Source organism: Petromyzon marinus, unplaced genomic scaffold, assembly GCF_048934315.1.
Source record: "Petromyzon marinus isolate PM22_M1 ecotype Great Lakes invasive population unplaced genomic scaffold, UKy_Petmar_22M1.pri1.0 PM_G_Scaffold_20, whole genome shotgun sequence".
NCBI lineage: Eukaryota > Metazoa > Chordata > Hyperoartia > Petromyzontiformes > Petromyzontidae > Petromyzon > Petromyzon marinus.
This window is the reverse complement of record NW_027422762.1, coordinates 548,842-558,285: the sequence shown is the minus strand read 5'-3', so window position 1 is coordinate 558,285 and position 9,444 is coordinate 548,842. Positions and strand designations below refer to the sequence as shown.

General features: G+C 53.5%; 1 long non-coding RNA gene across 2 annotated transcripts; it reads left to right on the top strand.

Annotated features, from left to right (window-relative positions):
• Positions 1–404: 404 nt before the first annotated feature.
• On the top strand, positions 405–8,863 carry LOC142912392 (uncharacterized). 2 transcript variants are annotated; one of them, XR_012934053.1, is made up of 4 exons: positions 405–530; positions 4,256–4,387; positions 4,718–4,910; positions 7,323–8,863. It is a non-coding gene; the product is annotated as an uncharacterized LOC142912392 (long non-coding RNA). The 2 variants fall into 2 exon arrangements; XR_012934052.1 differs by lacking the exon at positions 7,323–8,863 and having other exon boundaries at positions 406–530; positions 4,718–5,074.
• The last annotated feature ends 581 nt before the right edge of the window (positions 8,864–9,444 follow it).

Here is a 9,444-nt window from a genome sequence, read left to right as displayed (position 1 = left end):
CCGTGCCGCTAACACGGACAGGCGACTGCGCGCGGTTGTGATCACGTGACGCATTCGCAGGGCGGCAGAGTCTTCCGGAAGATGTCCCGCGCCACGCGTGAGACGGCCGGAAGAGTCTTCCGGAAGATGTCCCGCGCCACGCTTGAGACGGCCGGAAGAGTCTTCCGGAAGATGTCCCGCGCCACGCGTGAGACGGCCGGAAGAGTCTTCAGGAAGGAAGATGTCCCTCGCCACGCTTGAGACGGCCGGAAGAGTCTTCCGGAAGACGTCCCGCGCCACGCGTGAGACGGCCGGAAGAGTCTTCCGGAAGACGTCCCGCGCCACGCTTGAGACGGCCGGAAGAGTCTTCCGGAAGATGGCCCGCGAGTCTTGAAGGGCACGTGACACGTGAGACAATCAACCCGCTGGGAGGTGTAACAGCAACGATAATAACAACAGCAGAAACAACAACCACAACAGCAGAAACAACAGCAGCAGTAGAGGCGCCGTTCCACGTGTGCACACCCAAGGACAAAGACGCCTCGCTGGGGGTGAGTGTGGGGGCCGAGTGGGTCACCCACGTGGATAGAGCCTGGGGCGGGCCTAGAACTGGTCGGTGACTGTGTGTGTGGTGTGTGTGGTGTGATGTGTGTGGTGTGTGTGTGGTGTGTGGTGTGTGTGTGGTGTGTGTGTGACTGTGTGTGTGGTGTGTGTGACTGTGTGTGTGGTGTGTGTGGTGTGTGTGTGTGGTGTGTGTGTGGTGTGTGTGACTGTGTGTGTGGTGTGTGTGGTGTGTGTGTGTGTGGTGTATGTGTGTGGTGTGTGTGACTGTGTGTGGTGTGTGTGTAGTAGTGGGGAGCGGTAGTGTAGCGGTTAGCGCGCTGCGCTATGAACCTGGCGACCCGGGTTCGATTCCCGCTCACGGCCAACACCAGTGACGATTATTTGAACCGGTCCCGGGCCTCCCCTAGGTCGACTCAGCCTCAAATGAGTACCTGGTGTGGTGTGTAAACATCGTCACTAGGGAGACAAAGGCGGTCGGGCGTGGTGCTGGCCACCCACCCCCTCGTGTACCGTTCCGGCCTTCATAGGTGCTCGCTAACAGCACTTGCCCCTACAGTCTGTTAAGGCTATACGGGGGATCTTTGTGTGTGTAGTGTGTGGTGTGTGTGTGGTGTGGTGTGTGTGTGATGTGTCTGTGGTGTGTGTGTGATGTGTGTGTGGTGTTTGTGGTGTGTGTTTGGTGTGTGTGTTTGGTGTGTGTGTGTGGTGTGTGTGTGTGGTGTGTGTGTGTGGTGTGTGTGTGTGGTGTGTGTGTGTGGTGTGTGTGTGTGGTGTGTGTGTGTGGTGTGTGTGTGTGGTGTGTGTGTGTGGTGTGTGTGTGTGGTGTGTGTGTGTGGTGTGTGTGTGTGGTGTGTGTGTGTGGTGTGTGTGTGTGGTGTGTGTGTGTGGTGTGTGTGTGTGGTGTGTGTGTGTGGTGTGTGTGTGTGGTGTGTGTGTGTGGTGTGTGTGTGTGTGTGTGTGTGTGTGGTGTGTGTGTGTGGTCTGTGTGTGTGGTGTGTGTGTGTGGTCTGTGTGTGTGTGGTGTGTGTGTGTGGTCTGTGTGTGTGTGGTGTGTGTGTGTGGTCTGTGTGTGTGTGGTGTGTGTGAGTGTGTGTGGTGTCTGTGTGTGGTGTGTGTGTGGTGTGTGTGTGGTGTATGTGTGGGGTGTGTGTGTGACTGTGTGTGTGGTGTGTGTGACTGTGTGGTGTGTGTGTGGTGTGTGTGACTGTGTGGTGTGTGTGTGGTGTGTGTCTGTGTGTGGTGTGTGTGATGTGACTGTGTGTGGTGTGTGTGATGTGACTGTGTGTGGTGTGTATGTGTGATGTGTCTGTGGTGTGTGTGTGATGTGTCTGTGGTGTGTGTGTGATGTGTGTGACTGTGTGTGTGGTGTGTGACTGTGTGTGGTGTGTGTGTGGTGTGTGTGATGTGTCTGTGGTGTGTGTGACTGTGTGTGGTGTGTGACTGTGTGTGTGTGATGTGTGACTGTGTATGTGGTGTGTAACTGTGTGTGATGTTTCTGTGGTGTGTGTGGTGTGTGTGTGACTGTGTGTGTGTGGTGTGTGACTGTGTGTGTGTGGTGTGTGACTGTGTGTGGTGTGTGTGTGGTGTGTGTCTGACTGTGTGTGGTGTGTGACTGTGTGTGGGTCTGCCCCGTGACCTCCTGCTAGCGGGCGTTCGACACTTCACGTGGCCTCAGGGTGCACATAGCCTGGCACAAGCGTCGTGGTGACGTCACCGCCACTTAGTGGCGAATGGCGGTTGTTGTTGTTGTTGTGGTGTGTGACTGTGTGTGTGGTGTGTGTCTGCGTTTTATTGATGGTTTCGCTCGAATAGTTGGTCAACACAGCAGCTGATAATGCAAATGATAGTTATAATTCGCATTTAATAATCCGTGGCTTAGCTGATGTGAGTGGAGTTTGTGTGATCTCCCCCTGTTCTACAGATGAGTGACTGGAGTTTGTGTGATCTCCCCCTGTTCTACAGATGAGTGGAGTTTGTGTGATCTCCCCCTCTTCTAAAGATGAGTGGCGTTTGTGTGATCTCCCCCTGTCCTACAGAGTGAGTGGAGTTTGTGTGATCTCCCCCTGTTCTACACATGAGTGAGTGGAGTTTGTGTGATTCTCCCCCTGTTCTACAGAGTGAGTGAGTGGAGTTTGTGTGATCTCCCCCTGTTCTACAGAGTGGAGTTTGTGTGATCTCCCCCTGTTCTACAGAGTGAGTGGAGTTTGTGTGATCTCCCCCTGTCCTACAGAGTGAGTGGAGTTTGTGTGATCTCCCCCTGTTCTACAGAGTGAGTGAGTGGAGTTTGTGTGATCTCCCCCTGTTCTACAGAGTGAGTGAGTGGAGTTTGTGTGATCTCCCCCTGTTCTACAGATGAGTGAGTGGAGTTTGTATGATCTCCCCCTGTTCTATAGATGAGTGAATGGAGTTTGTATGATCTCCCCCTGTTCTACAGATGAGTGAGTGGAGTTTGTATGATCTCCCCCTGTTCTACAGATGAGTGAATGGAGTTTGTATGATCTCCCCCTGTTCTACAGATGAGTGAGTGGAGTTTGTATGATCTCCCCCTGTTCTACAGATGAGTGACTGGAGTTTGTGTGATCTCCCCCTGTTCTACAGAGTGAGTGAGTGGAGTTTGTGTGATCTCCCCCTGTTCTGCAGAGTGAGTGAGTGGAGTTTGTGTGATCTCCCCCTGTTCTACAGATGAGTGACTGGAGTCTGTGTGATCTCCCCCTGTTCTACAGAGTGAGTGAGTGGAGTTTGTGTGATCTCCCCCTGTTCTGCAGAGTGAGTGAGTGGAGTTTGTGTGATCTCCCCCTGTTCTACAGATGAGTGACTGGAGTTTGTGTGATCTCCCCCTGTTCTACAGATGAGTGAGTGGAGTTTGTGTGATCTCCCCCTGTTCTACAGATGAGTGAGTGGAGTTTGTGTGATCTCCCCCTGGTCTACAGATGAGTGAGTGGAGTTTGTGTGATCTCCCCCTGTTCTACAGATGAGTGAGTGGAGTTTGCGCGATTTCCCCCTGTTCTACAGATGAGTGAGTGGCGTTTGTGTGATCTCCCGCTGTTCTACAGAGTGAGTGAGTGGGGGTTGTGTGATCTCCCCTTGTTCTACAGAGTGAGTGGAGTTTGTGTGATCTCCCCCTGTTCTACAGATGAATGAGTGGAGTCTGTGTGATCTCCCCTTGTTCTACAGAGTGAGTGAGTGGGGGTTGTGTGATCTCCCCTGTTCTACAGATGAATGAGTGGAGTCTGTGTGATCTCCCCCTATTCTACAGATGAGTGAGTGGAGTTTGTATGATCTCCCCCTGTTTTACATATGAGTGAGTGGAGTTTGTGTGATCTCCCCCTGTTCTACAGATGAGTGAGTAGAGTTTGTGTGATCTCCCCCTGTTCTACAGAGTGAGTGAGTGGAGTTTGTGTGATCTCCCCCTGTTCTACAGAGTGAGTGGAGTTTGTGTGATCTCCCCCTGTTCTACAGATGAGTGAGTGGAGTTTGTGTGATCTCCCCCTGTTCTACAGATGAGTGAGTGGAGTTTGTGTGATCTCCCCCTGTTCTACAGAGGGAGTGAATGGAGTTTGTGTGATCTCCCCCTGTTCTACAGATTGAGTGAGTGGAGTTTGTATGATCTCACTCTGTTCTACAAAGTGAGTGAGTGAGTGGAGTTTGTGTGATCTCCCCCTGTTCTACAGATGAGTGAGTGGAGTTTGTGTGATCTCCCCCTGTTCTACAGATGAGTGAGTGGAGTTTGTGTGGACCATCTTCAGAGTCAGTGGAGGAGGCTCGTGAAGGACGCTGCTACTGGGCAGTTTGAGGCAGTCGCCCTCCTGCAACAACGGAGTGCAGAGGAGCGGCAGCAGGCTCAGTGAGTCGACCCGTGGCACCTGGGTCTGTCCCTTGACCTCCTGCCAGCACCAGGCGTTCGACACTTCACGTGACCTTCAAGTGCACTTATAGCCGTGACTTAGAGCTTTTGTGACTGCAGGAATTCATATTCTTTGGGTCTTACGGTAAGTCACTTATCTACGTGACTTTACCGAAAGATCCAAAGAATATGCACGTAGCCTGCCGCTTGTTGTTGTTGATGGTGCTGACGGAGGTGACGGTGTTGGAGGTGATGGCGTTGGTGACGCTGATGGCGTTGGTGACGGTGTTAGAGGTGATGCTGACGGCGGTGACGGTTGTGACGTTACAGGTTTGCTCCCCGCACGGCCACCGTCGCTCGGGAACGAGGAGAGCGACCGAAGAGCTCCGATGGAGCGGGAAGGGAGAGGAGAGCGAGGAGGGAAAAGAAGTCAGGGCAGAGAGGAGGAGCCTCAAATTACGGAAGAGCAAGAAGGGAGAGATGACGGACATCAAGACGCCCAGAGGGGAGAGCGTGCAGTGAGGTGGGCCGAGGGCAAGAGGGAGGAGCAGAGGCAGGACGCGGACAAGGCCAGGTGGGAGCAAGAGGGGGCCAGAAGGAAAGTCGCGGGAGGGGTGGGTGGAGAGAGACAGGTCGAAGGCAGAGCGAGAGACACAGAGAGGAGAGACAGAGAGAGGAGGGATAGAGAGGCGGGGGAGATGGGGGGAGAGGCAGGGACGATGGGGGAGGGATGGGGCAAGGCCGGAGAGATCAGAGGGATATACACATAAAAATGCCATTGAGATTATAGATCGAGTCTTATCGGACTTGCCACGTGGGAGATGATGTGAGGGGTACGGAAGGAGGACAAATTTGTAAGGGGTAGATTCACAAAGAGACCCATAGATTAGCATCCTCATCTAGCCACTCACTTGTCCGCTCACCAACTCACCCGGCGACTCACCCACTGACTCATCCACCCACTCACTCATCCACCCATCCACTCACCCAACAACTTACCCACCCACCCACTCACCCAGACACTCAACCACCCATATATCATGTTGGGTATTTTATATCAAATGTTTATTGTTTTGGCCATTAAACGTCAGTGTCGTAGTGGTCGCCCAGCATGAGTTATAATCCTGGACAGCCGGCATCACAAACCCCTCCACCACCACCGATGTGTTCCTCGTGGAAACAAATCTGAAATTAATTTCGCATTCCTCAGGTCGTGCGAGATTAAATCAAACGGAAGGGCTTCACAGCCGAGGCAAGGTGAAAGGGGTTCACTGCCTCGCGACGCAGTATCGTCCGCTCGCTTTGCTCGTCAATACCGAAGAAACGACGCACGGCCGTGATCTTTTGGGAAGCATCTGTGGTGTGATCGCAGTCAAAGCAGTCATAATGGGCAGTCGATCGTCAGGACGCACGTGTGGTGGTGGTGGGGTAAAGTGTGGGCACTCTCGCCTATTTCAACAAGCAGATGGATAGCTTGGAAGTGTAGGGCCCAGATGCCCCTCGAGAGGAGCTCACCGCAGCATCTTCTATTGGAGGTCCGTCCCACCCGGGGGGCCGTGGCACAAGCGACACGTTGCAGAGCTGCGCCTTTGCCTTTGTCTCACGACGCGTTGCAGATGAGCTGTGGCAACTGCGGTGGCTGTCGCACTCAAATTTGAACCCCGTGGGGCCGGAGTTACATTCGTCAGCGCCCCTGTCGCCCCCTGGTGGACGAACCGCGCCTGGCTGCCGTCCGTCCCGAGTTTTGAGGATCTTTCTGAGAGTGTTTGGGTCATTTTTCCTGAATCGTGCGAAATCCGAGCAATTCCGAAATTCCATTCTCGCGCGCGACGGCACCAGCGATGTGCTCAGCAGCTAAATGCCGACGCTGAGGCTTGCTGGTCTTCGCGAGAGGGCTTCAGGAGAGAGGTGGTTTAGTTTTGATATTTCTCCTGCGTTGAAGGGGCGCAGACCACAGCGGTTTACTGTGTGGTCCGTAGTTTAGAGTGCATGGCCACAATAACAAATACACGTCTTCATTTGGTTCCCCATTGAGCTGTGCTTAGGCCGTCTGAGCATAAGTGACGTCTGTGGATGAAAATCGTTTGCTGCACTTGATGATGAACACAAACACTGTTGTGATTTATATACAGGATAATTCTGAATTTCTCATCTAAACTGCTGCGCGAGGTTTGCGACGCTTTAGGTGCTAAGATAATTAAAACGTCGCCGTACCACCCCCAGACAGATGGGATGGTGGAGCGCCTGAATAGAACTCTGACCTCCATGCTCTGTCAGGCGATTGACGCGGCGCAAACGGACTGGGATTTGCATGTTCCGAGTGTACTAGCTGCATATAGGATGGCCCCTCATACTTCCACGGGATTTTCACCATTTTTTCTCATGTATGGGAGGCAGAATGTACCCCCTGTAGATGCCCAATTGGGTTTGCCACTGGCTAAGGGGAAATCCAAGTTGCCCAGAGCATGTGAAAATTACCCCGCAATGCATTTCCACGGCTCGGGAGGCGGCAAAATTTAACGCCGCCAAAGCACGGGCGAAACAACGAACGTATTCTAGATTTGAAGCTTTCGTGACTGCAAGGATCCATACTCTTTGGTTCTATTCGGTAAAGTCACCACGTAGGTAAAAATACGTGACTTTACCGAATAGAACCAAAGAGTAATGAACGTATTGCGGGAAAACGGGATCACGTGCTAGCATGGCCCATCGGTGACGGAGCATGGTTACATTGCCTGCGGGTGCCGGTTGGTTACGTCCCCTAAGCTGCATCAGCCCCCCGGCAAGAGCCCGTGGAACTGGCCGAGGTTAAGCGGCCGCAGTTTGCGCGTTTCCGGCTGGGCCTTCGCCGTTGGTTCGTCCGTCCGTCTCGGCCGAAGCCGTTTGTCCTGCCACGGATTGCCTCTTCCCCCGTCTCCGAAAATTGGTCCGCCAGCGTCCAGTGCGTCCGGCGAGCCGGGGATGGCGTGTGCGTTCAGACGGCGTGCGTCGGAAGGATCGCGCCGTGCCGCCCGTCGCATCGAAGCCTCGCCGGGACCGAGGGAGGTGGCTGCTGCCGCCGAGCCTGCTGCACCCGTGCCTCCTGCTGCACCCGTGCCTCCTGCTGCACCCGTGCCTCCTGCGTTGCACCCCGTGTGTCTCCGGCCGTTCTCGTGGCACGCGCACCGCCCGAGCAGGGGCGGAAGACCCGTCCCCCGTCAACGGAACTCGGCGTCGCGAACTCGGTCCAAACGCTTGCGATTCCGTTGACTCCTGATTCTGGGTATTTGCTCGGGAATGGCGGAGAGGTTGTGGTTGTTGTTGTTGTTCAGTTCTGGTCGAGGTTAACTCGGTCCAAATGCTTGCGATTCCGTTGATTCCATATTTTGGGTATTGGTTTGGGAATGGCGGAGAGGTTATGGTTGTTGTTCAGTTCTGTTCTGTTCGTTTTCCTAAGTCTTGTTCCCTTTCGTAAATGTTCCCTTCGCTCCTTGTTCCCTCGTCTTTAGGTGTTGTTCCTGCGGATTGTTCTGCCTTTTTAAGGAAAATAACTGGAGTCCTGCTTTTATAGATATTGTTGTTGTTATCCTGCACATGGGCGCACTTACCTGTTATTTGAGTATTAGCCAGGAAAATTTCGATTTAAACCTTTCGTGACTGTAAGGATTCATCTTCTTTGGTTCTTTCAGTAAAGTCACCGCGTAGAATGAGAATAAAATAATAAAATAAAACAATAAAATTCTCACGACGTTTCGGCCACAACGCAGGTGGCCTTCTTCAGAGCTTCATTATTGAAGCTCCGTCATTTATTGTAGCTCTGTCGTCCCGACAGGTTTGTTCCTTTCACCTGAAGAAGGCCACTTGTGTCGTGGCCGAAACGTCGTGAGAATTTTATTGTTTTATTTTATTCTCATTCTACGTGGTGACTTTACCGAAAGAACCAAACAAGATATTAGCCAGGAAGGCTACATGTTTTTTTATTACGGGGGGGGGGGGTGGGGGGGGGTGATGTAATGACATGATGACACCTGTTGGTTAGAAAACGGAAGCACGGGTACAGGCACCGCTAAAGCAACATCCAATCCGAAAGGGAGAGGTATCTAGGCCAAGGGTAAATGGGCGGGGCTCGCCGGGAACCCTCTGGAAGGTTCCGCGATAGGGCGTGGCCAGAGGCGGAGCCTAGCCGCACTTTGCGGCGACAGAAGCGGTGGGCGGAGGAGGACTCGGGGCTCGCGCGTGGAGCCTTGGGTCCCGGGCTGCGTTGCCGCTCGCCGTCGTCTCTCTCCGTCGTGCGGCCGCGCGCGGAAGATCTCCTGCGGGGGTTCCGTCGCCGCCCTTCCCGGCACGCCGCCGGCCAGCGGCGAAGCCGAGAGCGGACGGGTGGAACGGCGCCGCGTGACCGACCGTGCGTGTGGCCGGCGGAGACGCCGCGCTCAGAATGAGAAGATGAGGTTGGCCTGCGCTGTGCCGCGTGTGAATAAAAGAAGCACCCCCTCATTGCGTACGTACGTTGAACTTCTTACGCGCCGTACGTAGCCAACCGTGCTCATCGGAGGTGCTGGGGAAGGATGACAAACTGAACACACAAAGTCGTCAATCCTGATTTGAAGCTTTCGTGACTGCAGGGATCCACGCTCTTTGGTTCTTCCGGTAAAGTGACTGTGAAGACGGTCGCTTGTTGCTGCGATCGGAACGTCGTGATCTATTTTTTTTTGTTTTTTTTACCGAAAGAACCAAAGGGTACGATAGGTAGTTCCGTAGTCAAATCTTCATTCAAAAGCGCATAGCTCCAGCGACTTAATGAATGTCAGAAGGAAGAGCGTTCCAGACGGCTGCTGGAGCGCATCTGAAAGCGCGCCACGCAGTGGCCGTCAAATCTTGACTTGAAGTCAAGATTGACGGCCGCTCTTTGGGTCTTTCGGTAAAGTCATCACGTGGGTAGGTAGAAAATAAATTAAATCACGTGACGTTTCGTTAGCAACACGACAAGCGTCCATCATCAGGTGGGACAGCCACAGCAAGAGACAATTGCTGAAGTGGGCAAAAGGGTTGCCGTGATAAGAGGCTACGTAGGTAAG